Consider the following 22,544-nt stretch of genomic DNA (forward strand, 5'->3'; position numbering starts at 1 on the left):
TCAGATGTTAAGTCCCATAGTGCTCAGAGCCATTTGAACCAACCCATGATCTCAACGTAAACACCCGCTGCTTCTTTCGCACGTAATACCCGATTCGAAGGCGACGGTAAATAGAAATAACTTCCGAATAAATGAAGAAGAGTAGTTATTTCTCTACTAACTGTTGACGTAATACACGGTAGCCAACGTACAATATTATTAGACTACATTTTTTATTGCAACAAAATTAATGGGAAGGATGAGTTGCTCTTCAAATCTCCCACTAAACTGGAAATTGCAAAATGCATTTCTTTCTCCGCATTCATTTGCGATCTGTATCTCAGCTTGATGACTACGAATGCTACAAAATATGTCTCACATCAGTATGATGAAATTAAAAAAATCAAAAGTCTTAGGGCCTTGTCACTTGCATGGCAGATATTCCTGCTTCACCAATCTCCAAAACTCAAATAACGACGAGGATCGAACATCGATTTGAATACCGCGCCTGAAGAAATATCAGGAAACTGCTGCTGCTGATGGAAGTTCTGCACTGAAAAGATCATTCGTTAACTCATTCTTGAAAATACTTCACAAAGTAATCCGTGACTTCAGTTAAATGATCCACAAACACAGTAATTCTTCACTCAACTGCAAGCCACTGCTTTCTAGAATCGTAGGAAGAGCAGAGAAAGCTTAATGTAAATCGTTTTCATCGAACTCTTTCTTCCACAATAGTCCCAATTTGCGTTTCTTCAATTCTGTATAATTTGGGACAAACACAAACAGAAAAATAGCTTGTGAACTAACCTGACGTCCAAGGTTCTCTGATATTCTGCAGTCCAGTCCATGGTACTCCGGCGAATGACCGTTCCGCCATCGTCAGGTGGTGCTGATCGAATGATGTATCTGCTGCGTGCTGGGGGTATTTATGTCTGTCGGTCCTGAATTCAGACCTCACCGACCCCGCTTCGTGCTCGCGGAAAGGAAGGGTGGGAGGGGGGGGGGGGTGAGGGGGGAGAGGCGTGCGGCTGCGGCCATGGTGGTGTGTGGAGTGAGAGTCTCTGTTGCCTTCTGCCCACATCCCCGTCGCTTCTCACATCTGGATGTTATGTTCTGCTTTGATGAAGCTTAGTGTTGGCTCACATGCCTTGCTCAGATGGAAGCCCGCGTCCCTGCTGGTTATCATCATTCACACGGATTTCAATCGTTTCTTTGAGAATGGAGTCACAAAATCTTTCTGTGGCTTTCATTTGCTGCTAAATCATTTTATGTCCATATTCAATTCAGTGTTACGCTGTTGCAGACTTGTTGGGCTACAGTAAGTGGTTGTGGCACTCATGTTCCGTAAATCGATCTCGGATTGTGCACATCGTTTGCCCGATGAAAGTTTTTCCGGATTCACATAGAAATTGGTACAACCCGTCTTTCTTGAAACACAGGTCGCCTTTCGTTGTCCCATACTAGTAATGAAGTTCATATTGTGATTGGCGTGCGGTAAACTGGCGTTATGTGGTGTTTCCTGCCAACTTTAGACGATACGTGGCCAGAAAACGGTATGAACGCGGTCTTGTTATCGTCTTCTTTCGTGTTTTCGACCTCCTTGTCGTGCTTGGGGCTCTTGCCTCACAGGGCCGTTAGAATCTGTCGGTTGCTGTATATATTCTCATGGAAGAGTGATTAGAGGTGCCTCATCTCTGCCGTCAGACTTTATATGAAAAGGAGTATGCCCTAAATACTAGAGTACTGAGCACGCTGTTCTTCTGCGAGGAATGGTGGCAGTTGGAGGCATGAAGATATAAATACGTACACTTTGGCTTGCAGTATACACTGTGGGCAAGAGAGCCGTCGGACTTACGTTGAACTAGGACGTTGAGAAAAGGAAGTTTGTCATCTTTCTCTATTTCCATAGTTAACAGGATCTTTTCATGGGTGGAATTCATGTGTTCTAAGAATGTCTATAGTTTCTCGGGCCCAGGTGACCAGATGACAGAAGTGTCATCGACTTACTTACTTCAGCGGTTTCCAGTGCTCTGTCCTCGATGTCCTTCCTGAACAAATATGCTACAACTGAAAATAAAACAGATCGTTGATAGAATGTTTCTATAAAGTTTCATGGAGTCGTCAAAGGAGACTCGAGTGGAAAGTGAGTGGACATCAAAGATGACCATAATTTAGGAATCCTCCCTCGGCCGATCAGTGTTATCGCCCGAGTTTTGTGTGTGATGTGTACAATTGTCGGCGTGAGGGCAAAAGAGACGAACCAGATGCTTCGCCATGGGATATGTTGGTGCCCCAATGTTGCTCACTATTCGTCGAATGCCTTCTTTGTGGGTCTTTAGCAGGCCGTACATTCTAGGTGGTACACTAGTGTGACGTCATCGAACACGCCGTTCGTTAATAAAGCGGAGATGCTTTGATGCACTTTCTTGTTTGGATCTGCTGCTGTTTTTTGGAATGCGAAATTTTCTGCTCTCAGTCCTTACATTAGGGGAAATGACATGATTGTGTGGCATTGATGGACGGGGAAGTTCGGCCGCCGGAGTGCAAGTATTATTTCAGGTGACGCCACATGGGGCGACTTGCGCGTCCGTGATGATGAAATAATGATAAGAGCAACACAACATCCAGTCCAGAAACGGAGAAATTCTCCAACCTGGCCGGAAATTGAACCCGGGCCAGCTGCATGGAAGGCAAACACATTACCAGTCACCTAAGTAGGCGGACTGTGTTAGGGGAGAACCGTATCGTCGCCCTTATCGGCTGTACGGACTACATTTCTTTGTATTCTCTCATGGTACAAGGTGCTATCCTTACTGAAATGGAGATTTTGGTGAGAATTCAGCAGATTTCACGACGAATTTCCTCTGCGGCATCGCCTGGCACAACTTGGACAGCCTTTCCTACAGCGCTCACAATTTTGGCTGTTGGAAGAGATATACGTGTCGGCGCAAAGCTCAGCCTTTTCTCCAGTAATGCTGTCGCTGCGTCGCCCAGTGGTTTCCCCAGAACTTTGCATCTGCTGGCAATATTATGCCGGTACGCAGCTGACACATCATTCGATCAGCGCCACCACATGATGGCGGAACGGTTATTTGCCGAACTATCGTGGACCTTCGACGCTTAGATCCGACAGTACCCCCGAAAGTTAGAAACTATATATATCTTGAGGCATCATAACTCGGACCTCATAAATTACCTAGACTATATTCATCCTATATTTGAGAATCAGAGCACTTAGCGACTTCGAAGAAACTTTTCACATAATTCCAAACCTTTCGAAACTTTTTCTGACTAAGCGACACACCTCACTCCGCCACAAAATAATAAAAGGGGAAAAAACTATCACTTACTATTCTTTCGATGTTCATGCTGTAAAACTAGAGAATCAGGCATGACGTTTTAGCTTTTTACTTCCTTATTGCTAACTATTTTCGTAATACATTTTGCATACTTTATGCACTTATACCACTGAACGTACCCGCACAATTGTACCACTATATGATCCAAAGTTCAGGAGACATGACGTCATAAACTGGTGAAAAACCAGGGTTCTCTCTCTCTCTTTCTTTCTTCCTTTCTTTTTTTTTCTTTTAAGCGGATAGGAAATTATTAAGACTATATTCATCCAGTGCTTGATAATGAGAGCAGTTAGCGATTTCCTACAAACTCATTTGTAAAGTGACCCCACGGCCACTGTTATTTCATACATGGAGATTTCGTTTCTCTAAGCATTTGGGATGGCGGAATTAGTAGTACTGGGTGGTTATAATTAAAGTGCAGCTATCCACGGAGGTCCAGTGTGGGTTGTAATTATCGTATGGCAGTGAATCTTGTCAGATGTACTAACACATTACATGGAAGCGATTTACGCTGTAAAAAATTAGTTCAAGTTTTGTCTACCAGATGCAAATCTGGCGCTGTACAGCTATTCGTCGATATCTCTGGCGCTCATACTGAATAAACTGTGTAAGTGATGGTTAATAATAAAATGAGCATGTGCCTTTGACATTTTCTCTGCTGCTACGGTCGTAGGTTCGAATCCTGTCTCGGGCATGGATGTGTGTGATGTCCTTAGGTTAGTTAGGTTTAAGTAGTTCTAAGTCTAGGGGACTGATGACCTCAGATGTTAAGTCCCATAGTGCTTAGAGCCATTTGAACCATTTGACCTTTTCTGCCTACATTCCGTTCCTTATCCATTACGTACGGAAATATTTCTATTAGACTTTCTTGCATTGACAGCGCCAGATTTGCACCTGGTAGTCAAATCGGGAACTATTTTTGGCAGCGTAAATGGGTTCCACACTATCACATTATAATGAAATGAAAATTAAATCAAGACCCTAAGCTATATACAGGCGTTGATATACATCAACGAGGACAGTTGAAAATGTGTGCCCCGACCGGGGCTCAAACCTGGGATCTCCTGCTTACATGGCAGACGCTCTATCCAACTGAGCCACCGAGGGCACAGAGGATAGCGCGACTGCAGGGAATTAACCCTTGCATGCTTCACGTGAGAGCCACATTCCCAACTTAATGTCCACACACTATATTCGTAGTGCCCCTGCCCATTACACTCATTACTCGCGGCAGACAATCTTACCGAGTCCCGCAAGAGTTCGGGCAATGCGTGTGCATCCAGCACAGAAGAAGAAGTTGAATGGCCGGTTAGCCTTAACTGTATATGAGGATGGTATCTGTTCTTTCTGACATGTCAGAAAGAGCAGATACCATCTTCATATATATATATATATATATATATATATATATATATATATATATATATATATATATATATATATATATCAAGTTTCGCTGCAATACAATAATCACTGCCCACAACGACTTCCGTGAATATCTGCACTTTAATTACAAAAGAGTGAGGTGGCGCAGAGGACGGCTGTTGCAATCCTAGTCTGCCTACCCAAATTAAAGTTTTACCTGATGTCCCTATATCTCTCCAGACGCATGCGGGGATGGCTCCTTCGCAACGATACCCCGATTGCCTTTCACATCCCTCTCCGAGATTGTGCTTCGCTTGTAATGACTTCGTTGTCGACTTCCATACTTTCTGCCACGCACATTTCCGACGAGATCACACTGTGACATAGTTGCCATTGTGGCAGTGTAAGTAAAGGCAGGAGTAAAGCATTCAAGAAGCGGAGTGCCCCTCGGGCAGTGCCATCTGTCAGCAGGAAGTGGCGGCGGCGGCGGCCCGGCGTGTGTGGCTGCGCTATTCAGTAAGCAGTGTTTATGTAAGGGGCGGCGATACACAGATGCTGCGTCCGACACCCGATACCCTGTCCCAGGGGATTAGCGGCGGCAGAGGCGGCGCCCAGGCGGCTCGGGGTCAGACAGCAGACCGCACAGCGAGACAGGGAAGGGGAAAGGGGTCGCCACCGAACCCACGAGGCGAGGGGTTGTGGCGAGGGGCGCGTGCGAGGTGTTCATCAGTGCGTGTCTACATATACTCTGGCAGAGACGAAATTATTGTGTGTAATCTTCACCTCTCTGATTTGTTTCTGCAGTCCTGAGGCATCAAAAATAAATCAAATGGCTGAAAAATGAAATGTCGTGTGGCTAGGGCCTCCCGTCGGGTAGACCGTTCGCCTGGTGCAGGTCTTTCGAGTTGACGCCACTTCGGCAACCTGCGCGTCAATGGGGATGAAATGATGATGATTAGGACAACACAACACCCAGTCCCTGAGCGGAGAAAATCTCCGACCCAGCCGGGAATCAAACCCAGGCCCTTAGGATTGACAGTCTGTCACGCTGACCACTCAGCGACCGGGGGCGGACAGCAAATGGCTCTGAGCACAATGGGACTTAACATCGGAGGTCAGCAGTCCCCTACAACTTAGAACTACTTAAACCCAACAAACCTAAGGATACCACACACATCCATGCCCGCGGCACTACTCCCACCTGCGACCGTAGCAGTCGCGCGGTTCCGGACTGAAGTGCCTAGAACCGGTCGGCCACCCCGAGGCATCATAGAATCATCCTTTTGATAACAGAGAGAAGTGTGTGTGTGTGTGTGTGTGTGTGTGTGTGTGTGTGTGTGTGTGCGTGTGTGTATGTGTATGTGTGTGTGTCTGGGGGCTGTTGTGTACTACTTTGTATACAACGGTAAAGAGAGTAGGACTACAGAGTTGTGCAACAGCTGCCGTCGTAGGGAAGTAGGACAGCAGCATAAATGATTAGTGACCACGCAAATATAGTAAGCTGAAGGTTTACTGACGTTGGATCTTTCTGAAAGTGCACAAAAAGACTTCACAAAAGAACAAAACAGCAATTAAGTCCAGCTATCACAAGAGGCAAACTGAAGATCTCAGTACTTTCAACATTGCAGCCCAGTCAGCAATCGTGATAATCTAATATATAAGAAACTATCAGCCGCCATCGAGGCTGATAGTTTCTTATACACTACTGGCCGTTGAAATTGCTACACCACGAAGATGACCTGCTACAGAAGCGAAATTTAACCGACGGGAGCCGGCCGAAGTGGCCGTGCGGTTCTAGGCGCTGCAGTCTGGAGCCGCGGGACCGCTACGGTTGCAGGTTCGAATCCTGCCTCGGGCATGGATGTGTGTGATGTCCTTAGGTTAGTTAGGTTTAACTAGTTCTAAGTTCTAGGGGACTAATGACCTCAGAAGTTGAGTCCCATAGTGCTCAGAGCCATTTGAACCATAACCGACAGGAAGAAGATGCTGTGATTTGCAAATGAGTAGCTTTTCAGAACATTCACACAAGGTTGGCACCGCTGGCGACACCTATAATGTGCTGACATGAGGAAAGTTTCCAACCGATTTCCCATGCACAAACAGAAGTTGACCGACGTTGCCTGGTGCACTGTGACGCTTCGTGTAAGGAGGAGAAATACGTACCATCACGTTTCCGACTTTGATTAAGGTCGGATTGTAGCCTATAGCGATTGCGGTTTATCTTATCGCGACATTGCTGCTCGCGTTCGTCGAGGTCCAATTATTGTTAGCAGAAGATGGAGTCGGTGGGTTCAGGAGTGTGATATGGAAAGCCGTGCTGAATCCCAGCGGCCTCGTATCACTAGCAGTCGAGATGGCAGGCATCTTATCCGCATGGCTGTAACGGGTCGTGCAGCCACGTCTCGATCCCTGAGTCAACAGATGGGGACGTTTGCAACACAACAACCATCTGCACTAACAGTTCGACGACGTATGCAGCAGCATGGACTATCAGCTCGGAGACCATGGCTGCGGCTACCCTTGACGCTGCACACAGACAGGACCGCTTGCGATGGTGTACTCAACGACGAACCTGGGTGCACGAATGGCAAAACGTCATTTTTTCGGATGAATGCACGTTATGTTTACAGCATCATGATGGTCGCATCCGTATCTGGCGACATCGCGGTGAACGTACGTTGGAAGCGTGTATTCGTCATCGCCATACTGGCGTATCACTCGGCGCGATGGTATGGGGTGCCATTGGTTACACATCTCGGTCACCTCTAGTTCTCATTGATTGCACTTTGAACAGTGGACGTTACATTTCAGATGTGTTACGACCCGTAGCTGTACCCTTCATTAGATCCCTGCGAAACCCTACATTTCACTAGGATAATGCACGACCGCATGTTGCAGGTCCTGTACGGGCCTTTCTGGATACAGAAAATGTTCGGCTGCTGCCCTGGCCAGCACATTCTCCAGATCTCTCACCAATTGAAAACATCTGGTCAATGGTGGCCGAGCAACTGGCTCGTCACAATACGGCAGTCACTACTCTTGATGGACTGTGGTATCGTGTTGAAGCTGCATGGGCAGCTGTACCTGTACACGCCATCCAAGCTCTGTTTGACTCAATGCCCAGGCGTTATCTAGGCCGTTATTACGCCCAGAGGTGGTTGTTCTGGGTACTGATTTCTCAGGCTCTATAGACCCATACTGCGTGAAAATGTAATCACATGTCAGTTCTAGTATAATATATTTGTCCAATGAATACCTCTTTATCATCTGCATTTCTTCTTGGTGTAGCAATTTTAATAGCCAGTAGTGTATATTAATCTGAAGATCGTCGTCCACTGTGAAATTCACACTACCATTGCACGAGCGAACTGTCGAAGGCTAACTGAGGCTGAAGAATGTCGAAGAGTGCGACTGTGACTGCGCTGTGTAGCTGCCGTCGGGCATTCTATAATGCGGCGGCAGAGGGCCCTCAGAGCCAGGGAAGGCGTGGCCCAGTGGGCGCGCATCGTTGGATCCACCGGGTGACCACGCGACTGTTATTGGCGTATGTCAGAGACATGCGTTTCTGTTGCCAGCTGTAAGACACTGGTGGTGGGTAGTATGGATCTATCACGCCATGGGGGTGGGCAGCTAAAATTTCAAAAGGGAAGCTTAGCCGTGAATGCAGTAAGCAGGCTCAAACGGATGAAGATGAATCCCACCAGTCATTTGTGAGTAGACAGTTTAAATGCGACCACAGCATATCAAGGTTTGTAACAAATTGTAATGAGGCAACATCTCTAAAACAAATGTTCATGACATGCTTGAGACTGTTTTAAAGAAGAGAATAGTGTGTGCAAGCCGCGCGGGATTAGCCGAGCGATCTCGGGCGCTGCAGTCATGGACTGTGCGGCTGGTCCCGGGGGAGGTTCGAGTCCTCCCCCGGGCATGGGTATGTGTGTGTTTGTCCTTAGGATAATTTAGTTTAAGTAGTGTGTAAGCTTAGGGACTGATGACCTTAGCAGTTAAGTCCCATAAGATTTCACACAGATTTTTAGTGTGTGGAAAGTTTGTTACCGAACAAAAACAACGACACGTGGATGACTCACACGACTTGATTCAAATGCAAAAGCCGGACAGTTCTTTTCTCGAGAAAATGACCACTGATGGCGAGACTTGGTGTAGTCACTGTGGACCTATCATAAAACGATAAAATGCAGAAATTCACATAAAGTATCAACACTTGATGACGTAACTGACTTTCAACTCAATGTGATGAACGAGTTGAACGACGTGCCAAATAAGGACGTTTCTGACTGTTTGTCATGCTTATATGAAAATTACGTGCGTTATACTGAAGTGCGTGGAGACTATGTTGAACACCTGAAGCTTTAAGACCACCCTATTAACTTTTCTGTATTTTTATTAATTCAGTCTCAAAACCTGTCTGACAGACTGCATAGATTAGCTTAGAGATCTGCATCAAATCGAAGACCACAACACACCTCAAATCCAAGACGGGTACCTATTTTCGCACGTGTAAAACAGTATACTATACATGTCTGATCAGTCACCAATAGTGTCGTCTTCAGTGTTCACCATACTGTCTGGTCTACATCAAATCATACACTCAGCTGACAAAAGTCGGGGAAGAATGATATACACATATACAAATGGTGGTAGAATCGCGTACACAACATATAAAACAGCAGTGCATTGATGGAGCTGTCATTTGCACTCAGGTGATTATGTGAAAAGGTTTTGGACGTGATTATGGTGGCGCGACTGGAATTAACAGACTCTGAACGCAGAATGGCCTCCACTCAACGACTGACAGCAACGGCGTTTGGGTAGACCTGTCACTGCTAACAGACAAGCAACGCAGTGTGAAATAACCGCAGAAATCAATGTGAGACGTGAGACGAACGTATCCGTTAGGACAGTGCTGTGAAATTTTGCGTTAACGGGCTATGGCAGCAGACGACCGACACGAGTGCCTTCACCAACAGAACAACATCACCCGCAGCGCCTCTTCTGGGCTCGTGACCGTAGCAGTTGCACCACAGACGACTGTAAAACCGTAACCTGGTCGGATGAGTCGCGATTTCAGTTGGTAAGAGCTGATGGTAGGGTTGGAGTGTGGTGCTGACCCAATGAAGCCAAGCTGGTGGTCGCTTCTTGATAGTGTGAGCTGTGTTTACATGGAATGGAACCGATCATTGACTAGAAACGGGTATGGTCGGCTAGTTGGAGACCGTTTGCAGCCACTCAAGGACTTCTTGTGACCAAACAACAATGGGATTTTTATGGCTAACAAAGCGCCGTGTCACGTGACACTACTGTTCGCGGTTGGGTTTCTAAGAGCCTACTGGACACTTCCAGCGGATTATTTGGCCACCCTGAGAGCTTGACAAGAATCTCATTGACCATTTTTGGCACGTAATCAAAAGGTCATTTTGTGCACAAAAGCCTGCACAGGTAAAACTTTCGCACGTAAGGACATGTGTAGTGGCAGTATGGCTCAATATCTGTGCAGGAGACTTCCAACGACCTGTTGAGTCTATGCCATGCCGAAATGCTGCACTACACCCGATAAAAGGGGGTCCGATGCGCTGTTATTACTTGTCCCAGAACTTTTTTCACCTCGGTGTAAAGTGAACATTTAATCAGCTGTTGTTTCTTTTCTGCAACTACATCTACACTCTGAAAACAACCATGAGGAGCATGACAGAGGGTACGTCCCATTGTACCAGTCGTTTTTCCTGTTCTATTCAAGTATGGAGCGCAGGAAGAATGATTGTCTGAATGCCTCTGTGAGTGCAGTGTTTATTATTATCTTATCCTCACGATCCCTGTGTGAGCAATAAATAGGGGGTTGTTGTATATCCCTAGAGTAATCATCTGAAGACGGTTTTTGAAACTTTGTTAATAGAGTTTCTCAAGATAGTTTACGTCTGTCTTCAAGACTCTGCCATCTCAGTATCTCCAGTATCTCTGGGAAACTTTGCCATGGATTATATAAACCATTCGTGTTGCAAATCTCTATATACGTTCAATATCCCCTATTAGTCCTATCTGGTACTGGCCCCACACACTTGAGCAATATTCTATGATTTTATCAGGGTACCTTCCATTCAGGAGGCTGTCGCACGCAGCGACTGTTATATTGAATTGTAAATAATAGATTCCTGCTATTAGTCGTCCTTTTTAAATTTTATTGGCAGATCAAGATTTCAGCTAGAAACTAGCCATTCTCAATGCTAAGAATATAAGAGGTACACAGTTAGATGATGTCATAAAAAAGTTGCAATTAATGGCTTAACTCATATGGTTTATATATTACATGCCACTATCATATTTGATCTACGCATGTGATGCCTGTTGGTCGGGCTTCATCCACAGTTAATTGAATACTACTGTTTGCGGAAGGAGGGCTGTATGGAAAATACATTGTTTGGTTACATGGTGCCATCTATTGACCTACGTATAAACCTCAAGGGAAGTAAACCACCTCAAATTTAGTTACGTAAAATGAAACGTAAGTAAAATTCTTACATTGTCATCCGACCTATTTTATATTTATCATCAAGTAATAAAATTTCCATGTTCATTCCTTGTATAAAAAAACGAACAGCAATGGTTCCAACAAAATTCCCTGGGCCACACCCAAAGTTACTTCTACATCTGACGATGATCTCCATCCAAGATAACTTGCCGCGTCCTCCCTACCAAAAAGTCCTCAATACAGTGATAAATTTTACTTGATACCTCATATAATCGTACTTTCGACGATAAGCGTTGGTGCGGTGTTGAGTCAAATGCTTTTCGGAAATCAAGAAACACTGCATCTACCGACTGCTTTGATCCAAAGCTTTCAGTATGTCAAGTGAGAAAAATGAGAGCCGGGTTTCACATGATCGATGTTTTCGAAAACCATGCTGGTTGTCATTGATGGTCATTCTGTTCAAGATACCTCATTATGTCTGAGCTCAGAAAATGTTCTAGTATTCTACAACAAATCGATGTCAAGAACATTGGACGGTAGTTTTGTGAATCACTTTGTTGGCACGGTTGTTTGTTCGGGGGGTCTACGTCAGATTATAGTGAGAAGAGGGGCTAACAGAGCCGAAAATTCCATATAGAACTGACAGGATTTCCTTTGGGACCTGCAGCTTTGTTCAATTTTAATACTTATTTCATTCACTTGATACTTAATTCATTGATATTTTCAGTAGAACGAAGATTAGATTGGGGCAATTCTCCTGGGTTTTCTTTGTAAAGGTACATTTAAAAATGGAGTTAAACATTTCAGCTTTTGCTTTGCTACCCTCAATTTCAGTTCCAGTCTCATTCGCTAGGGACTGGACACTAACGTTGGTGCCATTAACAGCCTTTACATAAACTACAATTTCTTTAGATTTTGTGAAATGTCATTCAGCAATATTCTTCTACGGTAGTCATTGAATGCATCACGCATTGCCCTCTTGACAGCTAAACGTGTTTCCTTCAATATTTCTCTAATTACAGCCCTACGCTGTCTTTTACGCACATTATGCAGTAATCTCTGTTTCTTTGGAAGTTTCTTTACAGTGATAGTACAACATGGAAGTTCCCTCCCATTATGAACTGTTCTACTGGGCACATATCTATCCAGTGCGTGGTCAGCTATTCTTTTAAACTTGAACCAGAGTTCCTCTATATGCTGCTGACCTGTGCTGAAAGTTTCAGGTTCCTCATTGAGATATGACACTACTGAATCTTTATGTAGTTTACTGAATGTGTATATCTTTCTCTTTGTTTTAGTTGTTCACTGTACTTTGGCAAACGTTGCTGCCACAACCGCGTCATGGTCACTGATGCCAGTTTCGATATGGGCGTCCTCAAAGAGGTCAGGCCTATTTGTTGCCATTAGATCCAATGTGCTGCCAACATGGGTAGAGTTCCTAACTATCTGTTCTAGGCAATTTTCAGAGAAGGCATTTAGTATGGTTTCACAGGTTGTCTTAAGACGCCTACCGCTAACAAAAATGTAACGTTTCCCAATTGTTGGATGATTAAAGTCGCCGCCGATGACTGAGGAACTTCCGTAAAAGTGAACTGAGTTTTTCCTGAAATTTTCGGTTACGTCAGAAGATGAATGGTGGTGGTTGTTGGGATGTTTAAGGGGGACTAAACAGCGAAGGTCATCAGTCCCCCAGAGGATGAGTCTTTTGGACTATAGAAGGATCTGATTGTCACTTTTTACCACCCCAGACACTGAGACTTGCCCAAACAATCTCATATGCCGCCACAATTTCTATCTCGCTGGAGTTGGGTTTTTTATCTACAGCGAAAAATATGCCACCTCCATTTCCCATTTACCTACCCTTTCGATATACACTTAAATTTTCCCCAAAAATCTCACTACTGTCAATTTCAGGTTTCAACTAGATTTATGCACCTAATATTATGTGAGCTTCACTGCTTTTCATGAGCTCTTCAAACTCTGGCATTTCTGCAGTTTAACATTAGGATTTTAATACTGTCACCTGTGGTAGGCATTTCTTTCGATCTTACACTACTGATACTTTTTGGTTTCCGGAAGCTATCGTTATCTGGATTGGATGGAGAGTAACCTACACACAGTCAGCTACCTGAGTAGCAGCCTGTGATATGTAGCACCACCTAACCTATTTAGGGGCACCCTACAGTTCTCAACGGTATGGCGCTAGTCCAGGAAGTCGCAACTTCGCTTGTCACAGAACTGAACCCTTGTTCAGTCCTTCCACTCAGCTCAAAACCAAATGGCCACGATCAGTTCTGGAAACAAAGTTGCAAGTTGTGAGGTTCGTTGAAACTCCACGTATGAGGCTGGTGTTCTCTGCCAGTCATTGGACTGACCCAAGAATCACTCTGCAACCCAGACGACAGGCATCATTAGTTCCAACATGTGCCACAATCTGCAGCTGGTTGCACCCTGTTCCCTCAGTGGCTGCTGGAATAGCTTCTTCAACATGTTGAATGGGTTCAAAATGGCTCTGAGCGCTATTGGACTTAACTTCTAAGGTCATCAGTCCCATATAACTTAGAACTACTTAAGCCTAACCTAAGGACATCACACACATCCATTCCCGAGGCAGGATTCGAACCTGCGACCGTAGCGGTCGCGCGGTTCCAAACTGTAGCGCCTAGAACCGCTCGGCCACCCCGGCCGGCTGTTGAATGTGGCCCCCATGCATACACAGAGTAAATCTAGTATCCTTTCCTGCCATTTTCCTAAGGGATACCGCCAAACGCCACACGTTTTAAGTGCCGACGATCGATAGACCCCCTACCCTTTTGCTTTTGCCCCTACCTGACACCGAACAAAACAGGTTTCCCCACAACAGGTGAAGTGGTTCCACTGGGTCAGTTTCAGTGAAAGACAGCACCTTAACCTTGATGGTTAGTTGGATCGGCGCAACACCATGAGTCTACCCTGTGCAGGACGCCTAGATCTATCACTGACACGCCACCCGCAATCAAGTGGACGGATAATGACAGGTCCTGTACTTTTTGCAGAGGAGACAGGATCTACAGGAGCGGATAGTACTTGATGTACCCCTGGTACAAGTATCACAGGCACACGACTCTCTGGAGCTTTTCCAACACCCCGATTCGCAGCAACTGTCAATCGTTTGACAGTAGTCAGGGCGATTTTCAGCTGCTTACGAACATCAACCAACTAATCCCATGTTTGAGAAGAGTATTCACAGCGGGCCTGCAGTTTGGCTGGTGAAATGTATTGCAAGACAGTGAACAAAGGACTTTAAATTAAACTTCCAGATTATCTTTACATCTGTAGAACTTAAAAGTTGCTAATTCCTTATATGAATTGAAGCAGATACACAAAACCAGATTTCTGTGAAAGCAACAAAATCTGTGGTAAAAATTACTAGTTTTCTAAAATTTTTTGATGTTAAAAATAGTTGTTAGGAAGTTAGAAAGCCGAGTTAATTTACGATAAATTTCCGAAAGTTTTCAAAAATGCACGTCTATTTGTGTTGATATGCAATGAAATTCAGGGGTGATGCGAACTTTGACCGAACTGTGAGCCGCAAAAGATGATTTGCTACAAATTAAATTACATATCCAAAATACTTGTACTAGTACCTTTAAAAAACATAGTTTTGTAAGCGTCCGAAAATTTTGAAACAAACCTGTTTCTCACAAACTGTATTTAGAAATTACAAAAGTATTGTTTTGAAGTAGGATAAGCCTACTGTTCTTAAAAATTTAAGAGAGCACAATTTATTTTAAGCCTACAGTTGACTATAACAATGCTAGTCTATTGTGGCACTCTCGAATGTTCGAAATTTGACAATATATCACAATGCAAACGAGTACTGATACAATCAATGAAATATAGCACAGAAGAAGCCACGCGAACAGTAAAATATGCGAATGTAGAATTTGAAATCTACACCCGGTCTCACTCAAACCAAAATTCCTAAGACGCTTTCGTATATAAGTAATAGTGCGTATTGCACGGATTTTTCACTTAGTTGATTCGGTGCAAACTTCTTCACTGGCGTCCCGAAGAAGAACACCGCAGTGTAAGTTTATCTCGGTCAGAATCGCTAAAATGTGCAGCACCAACGAAGTACGTCTTTTACCTGGTGCAGCTAACAGTGCCACATTTCCGGAGTACTACAACGATATTGTCTTCCCACTGAAGATCATAACAGCGACTTCCACTGCCTCCGACCTGCTCGTATAGCTTAAAGCAAAGCGTACTAGCTTACAGAGGGAAAGCAATTCCGAGGATTAACGACCGCAGGTCTTGTAAACCGGCCAGCCTGAGTGTGGTTTTTGGCGATTTCCCCCGACCGTCTACACAAGTGTTCGGCTGATATGCAGTGGTCACTCAGAAAATTCGATACACAAACGCTTAAAATATGATTCCACACAGAACAAAGTTTATACGGTTTACAGTTATCAGATGGAGCCCAAAATGTCCCTCTGTTAGTTTAGGTGAAGGTTGTTGCAACAGGAAGGGCATCCGGATCCGATTACGACGGTAAATGGAATACGTTTGCCACTCATGAACACAGCTGATCCCTACGAGACGATAAACACTAAGACAGTCACAGCGAGAGGTCGGGCGCCACTACCTCAGGATCCTTAACGAACGATGTGCAATCATATGTAGATGAAATGATGCTCGAGAGGTTATAATTATTAAGGACATAGTACAAGTCTATCATGAAGATATTGGTGGTACTTGAAACGTTCATAAAATGGCGGTAATGGAATCAGATCTCCACTAGGCGACTTGGTGCGTAACATGGCCTCCAAGAGTGGAAAATGTCGGCAACGAAGAATAATAATGATCGCACAGCTTCATCATATGACAGGATCGAACTGGATGGAGAAAACTCTTTTACTACGTTTAACAACCGGACGAAATAACATTCAACACATACATTCTCTCAATTGCTACGGTGTATTCTCCATCCGTACAAACAGAAAAAGGTGCAACAGCAGCGGTCTCATGGCTTATATGCGTGGGAAATATCTTGATCATGCCATCCGCAGTCATAGACACTCCTCCTTGAAGAAGAGGTATGAGGCTGTATCACTCATAGAAACATTGTTTGGACATTAATTTCAGATAACTTGTAGAATTTTGTTACGTACACAGAACTCAGTCACAAGTCATGAAGTCTTTCAGTATAAGGAGTCGCCGTCAATCTGCCAAGGAATCTTGTCCAAGAGGGCGGAGAAACCGACAGATGTTTGAGGCACCCTCTTGATCTTGGGCTGGGAAACAGCCATTAAAAAGCCGATCATCAATGTTTAACTGCATGATGATCCAGAAGGCAAGAGAAACCACAGAATTACTGTATGTAATGTGTATGCACAGGGCATACTGTCTGTAATGATGTCCTCTCCCTTGGGAAAAGATTCCAGATTTGTCCCCAGTTCATATCTGTGGGAGTAGACTGCCAAGGAGGCTGTGGCAATGAGAAAAAGATTGAATAACAAACGACAAGCACAATTCTACACGGCGAAAAGTTGCATGTCACAAATTTGAATGTGGTAACGAAATTAAAAACGCAAAATTTCAATCTAGATATAGTAGAGTCAGTAATATGAAATGAAAAGAAGAGAATGGTTTCCGGTCAAACCAACTAAGAACAATAACAAGCACAGCGTAACATGGTGTAACTAGAGTAGAATTCGTCGTGAATAGGAAAGTAGGAGTGAGAGCGACTTACTGTAAACTATTCAGTGACAGAATTATTGTTATCAGAATCGATGGCAAACCGATGCCAACAGAAATATTTCAGATACACGTTGTGACTTCATACGGAGAAGAAATACGGGTAAATAGTAGGATGATGAACATGTAATTCAGTTGTAATCGGAGATAAAAATCTATCATGGGTGAACGAAACGCTATAGTGGAGAAGGAATAAAAGACAGTGTTAAGGGGAAATGTGAGCATGGTAGCAGGACTAAAGGAGAAGAGACACTAGCTGACCTCTGCAATAAAGTTCAGTCGTCAATAGCGTTTACACTGGTTTCAGACATTGGCACTCCTAGTATACTCTGTGATATGAAACCTGTCCGCCAGCCAGTCGCCACAGAAACTAACAGTCGTTCTCATAAGTGGCCAATAAAACCGGCAATCCCTTCAGAATTTTAAGTCCAGCAGCCAGCACCATCTGGCGACACTGGCGGTGTGGAAGTATCTAGAGGAATTGTTATTTTCTACTCAAGCTGTTACTTACTGCATGCAGCATCTGCTCGTAGTGTAGTAGAGCTGGCGCGGTAGCTCGGCATGTTCGGCCTTTGAAGTATCTTTCAAAAACCTTTAAAAAACCTATTTATGAATTTCTTCTTGATGGAACGTGAAAGATGTCATGAAACATCCGCGCAGAATCATGACGATAAGCTACGAAGAAACAGATCGAAAGAAAAGACAACGTCTTCAGTAACAGTTTACTCATTCTTAATTTTTTCTAACCGCATTTCGGCTATCTGATAAAAGTATCAACCTGACAGAACGTCAAACGTAGTTTTCTTTATTCTCCAACGCGTTTGTAATAGTAAAACCTGCCGTGAAAGAGCAAAACAGAACAGTTAACGTTCGAGAGCTTTCTCGCCCTAAAATGGCCACGGACCTTCCGCCACTATCCGCTTGACCTGGCCACCATCTGACCAGGTGAACGTGTCTAGTTTCTGGTCTAGCACTGATAAGACTAAAATTTTTTCTTATTATATTATGAATTTCGGCTCAAAATAGCTTATATTAACCGAGTGAATGCTGTGCAGTCACACAACGTGTGTAGGTTACTATAAATGTACTTATCAACTCTAATTTTCTTATCTGAAAGTATAGTATATATCTTGCAATTATGAATTGGATTCTGCTTACTTGTATCTTTTGAACGTTGTTTCATAATTATAAAGTAGAGCTGAAAGAAAGGTCCGACGTTTGAGACATATTCTTGGCTTTAAGTTTAATAGAAATATCATAGTGATGGGTAGCACTCCATTTTTGTTCGAACGTCACCTGTCCGCGCATTAAGCATTGCTATGCAATATAGTTTTTAATGATGGCGCCTTTCTGTTAGCTGCTTAACCAAAAATTAATAACTGAGCCCTAGCAAAAGACATGTCCTCGAGGAATGGGCAGTATGAACAGATAATATTTTGCCTTTTGTGACACACAATTGATGCTGTGCCCTACAAACTTCTCCTCAAGGATGTGTGATTCGCAACTATTTGCTGCCAACACCTGAGACTTCTTTTGGGCACAATGCAGGATAAACGACCAACAAAAATGCATCCCGTTTTGCTACTACGGTACATGATAACTCATTTCACCGATTTTACAAACAAATATATTGCTGATTATTAATCCTTCTGTTGTTCTTACTGTTGTGTGCGATAAAGTAATCTAAGAACGCTATTAAAATATAAACTGTACTAATAAAAATGAATTACAGCTTCCAGAATGAGATTGAATTACAGCTTACTGGGATAGTCTTACGACGAATATTTTTAGCATGGTGCAGCAAAGTCATCAATTGTAAGATGTAATTATATTAAATTTCAGCATCCAGTTGCATAAGCAATGAAACTTTACGTAAGTTTCGGCTATAATAATGTAGCCTTCTTCAGAAATCCCACAATATAAAATTAAATTAAAACATACCTGATATTCGCCATGTCAAACTTAAACTGTTAGTACTACAGTACATAGTCATAAGGCTGTGTCACTTCTACTAATGTTTTGCCGTTAGGTCACACCAACGAGCCAGACAGGTGGTCCACAGGCGCTGAGTCGTAACTGGGCGTCGCGGGCAGCGAAGCAGCGAACTCAGCTGGTGGTCGCTCGCACTCGCGTGCGGAGTAATACGTACTTTAAACCAGTAAATGTTAACTGAGATTATTATGGACAATAGTGTAATATAATGATACGAACTATTAATGGCATTAAAACCATAAGTCACTCATGTTACCGTTCCATAAAGGGCGAAAGATATAAAAAAAGTGTACTCTAAAAAAGTATTAATAATGTTTATTTGCGCAGATTGTAAACACTTTGCACCATGCTTCAACAAAATCACACCCCAGCAGAAGCAATGACAGGTACGTATGAAAGGAACGAGTAGGTAGAGCATATTCCACATATCATAGTTCTCATGTAGGAAATATGAAAAAAATCGTCAAACATTCGTCTTATTCTCAGCCACAGCATAGTTACGAAAGTCAGCCATTGACGAAAGGCTGGTACACATACAAAATTTCCAGGTGGGAGAAAAAGTACTCCTGAGGGCTCTCCCCAGATCTTCGCTGTCGCGTAAGAAAAATAAGGAGGAGCAGTTGCTATACATTGGTCCATAAACGGCTATTAGAAGTTGACATGAAGGGTGTTATCTGGTATCTTATCTAGGTACTAACAAAATAAAAGGTCTTTATCGCCTAAAACATGTCAACAAATATCTACAGTAGAAACATTTTTCTCGGCACTAACTAATGTATATAATATGCCTTAGGTAAGGTGTTAAGAATATGAATATATATGTTTTCTTGTTGTGTACATGTGCGTATAACGATCGCTTAGTGCGTGCACTGATTAAGAGAGCTCAGACTATACTCATGTGTGGAGTTCATTTCACAGCAAGAAGTAAAATATGATCAGTATATGGCTATTTGTTCATATTCACAATTCATATGTAGTATAGTTTGTTAAGATTTCACAGTATATAAGTCAGCTTTGTGTCCATTCCAAGGTTAATTCAGCTGAAATTTTTAGTAGTTTCTTTTTGTACGCTATGTACATGTCATAGGCGCGAATTTTGGACTGGGATTTGTTTACCTTGTGGTATATACGCTACGCATTTATTCTCCAGCAAGAAGCCAAAGTGAAAAGTTCCAAAATAAGTGAAAAGCTTACATAGTGTAGGCTCAGTTCTTTGTTTACCTTTCGTTTCGTCACGTAAACAATACAGGCTAAATCGTTTTTGATTCTCCAGAAGTTTCGAATTAGTATCCGAACTTTGGGCCTAAACTTTCTAAGAAATTTAATACATTTTTTGAGTAGTTTATGACGTTATTCTAGTATTAACTTAGACTAAAGCTAAAATTTGTTTGCCATGAGTGAGAAGTGTATGACTTGCCGTAGGATTGTTAGTTCCACGGTGTGGTGTGAGGGTTGTTGCAGTTTCTTTCATGTGGAAGACTGTAGCGGCATAGGAATTGGGGAAATAAACAAGGCTCATTGGTTGTGTAGAATTTGCTGTAGATATAGGAAGATAGTGGAACAGGAGGAGAAAATTGCTGCCCTTCAGGCGGAACTAGATAAAGCGAAACAAGGTCTGGAAAGGTTAAGGGGGGGGGGGGGGGAGAAGAGAAAAGAGAGGTGGGAAGTGACAACAGGTTGTAGAAAAAATAGGAATAGGACGTTCTCAGACAGTGTGGTTGTGAATGTGAAAAACAGGTTTGATCTGTTGTCACAGTTGAAAACTTATGAGCCACAAGTAGATGTAGGAGTAGAAAGGACAATACAAACTTTCAAAACGTGTTTAAAAATTAAGAAGTCAGGAAAAGTTGTGAAGAAGAAGAAAGTTTGGTTGTTTGGTGGTTTACATGGCAGAGGTGGTGGTCAATTGTTTTAAGATGAACTAGGGTCCGTTTAACCAGGTCACAAGTTTTTTTAAACCTAGTGTAACTCTGAGTCAGGTGATAGAGGATGTAGGTTCACTTTGAAAAGACTTCACAAAGGAAGACACCATGGTAATAATGGGTGGGATGGGCAATTCCATAGATAGAAACCATAATTATTCAGTTGAAAGTGACCTGGTATTAAAGATGGCTCCAGCAACGAATATACTGGTGTTGGGCGTGTGTCTGTTCTGATGTGCCATGACCGGCCTCATTTAAACTTTTGTGTTAGGAGATTTAATTTTGATGTGGAAAGGGCTGCTTGGATCAGGTATGGGGTCTCATATCAGTGTGGTTCCTGTTGACTCTATCAGCAGGTGGGACTATACTATGGTCTTCACCTCAACAGGAAAGGGAGGGGAAAACTGTCTGGGCTAATAGCAAATAACTTAAGGGGGAGCACTGTCACAAGTGGTAAAGTGCCAATGGTTACAAGAGACAGATCAGCAGTTTTTTTAGCGTGAGGAGGGCAGAAACAAAAGATGTTCAGAGGCAGGCTGAAAATGACATTCAAATTGATAAAACAGGAAGCCAGAAAAAATTTTGATGTAACCAGTTCATGCAGACAGCCTCTGATCGAAACTAGAGATACTCAAAAATTGACAGGAAAGTTAGGTTCATCCAGTTGTAATTCAGCTAGTGAAAAAAGTTTGTTATTCTTGTTGCGTCAGAATATCCGAGGACTAAGGGGTAAGCTTAAAGAGTTGCTTATTTGTGTTGAAGAAATAGAGTTGATCAAACCAGTTGATAAATCTGCCTCTCAGAACATCATGTGACCACTGGTATAGATATGTTAAATGTTACAGGATTCCAGTTAGTTTCTTACTTATGTAGAGAAAATATGGAGGAAGGAGGAGTTGTCACATTAGTCAGAAACTGTTTTGATTTCAAGAATATTGATATTAATAAATTTTGCTCAGAGCAGCTCTTAGAAGCTTGTGCAACAGAAGTAGTATTTCATAATAAATCCTTTATTATAGTAGGTATATACAGATGACCTTCAGGAAATTTGAAACTCTTCATAAAAAATTTATAAGCTCTGTTGTCCCATCTCATGGTAAAAAACAAGAAAATAGTGATTGCTGGTGATATTAATGTGGATTTATTGAAAAGCTCTGTCAGTGAACAATTACTGCAATCAGTAACACTATCATTCAATTTAGTTCCTACTGTGAACTTTGCAACTAGGATATGTAATTGTTCTGAGACTACTATTGACAATATCTTTGTAGACAAATCTAGGGATAATGTCGTATCACAAAATCAATAGCAAATGGGCTATATGCGCACATTTCACATGCAGCATCTTGTGTTAAATGTTGAAACATGTCAGGATAAAAAAATTTATTAATCTGAGTACAGGAGGGTAATAAATAAGTCAGAAAACTGAGAAATTCAAGAAATTGCTCAAAGGTATGAACTGGATGGATGTTTATAATACTTCTGACTCAAATGGAAAATACAAAGCGTTCATTAATAAAGTTACCTACTTTTTTGAAAGTTTTTTCCGCTAGAGGTAACTCAAGTCACACCCAAGTCAAAAAGTTAACCATGGATCACACAAGGAATAAAGATATCATATGGGACAAAAAGGAGTTTGTATCTACTATGTAAGAATAGTTGTGATGTTAGAACTGTGAAGCACTAAAAAAATACTGCAAA

The 22,544-nt window shown here is 42.8% G+C and overlaps 1 non-coding gene across 1 annotated transcript; it reads right to left on the minus strand.

The window, feature by feature from the left end:
• Nucleotides 1-4,374: 4,374 nt before the first annotated feature.
• Trnat-ugu lies at nt 4,375-4,449 on the minus strand. Its single transcript has one exon. It is a non-coding gene; the product is annotated as a tRNA-Thr (tRNA).
• Nucleotides 4,450-22,544: the final 18,095 nt, after the last annotated feature.

Source organism: Schistocerca piceifrons, chromosome 3 (genome assembly GCF_021461385.2).
Source record: "Schistocerca piceifrons isolate TAMUIC-IGC-003096 chromosome 3, iqSchPice1.1, whole genome shotgun sequence".
NCBI lineage: Eukaryota > Metazoa > Arthropoda > Insecta > Orthoptera > Acrididae > Schistocerca > Schistocerca piceifrons.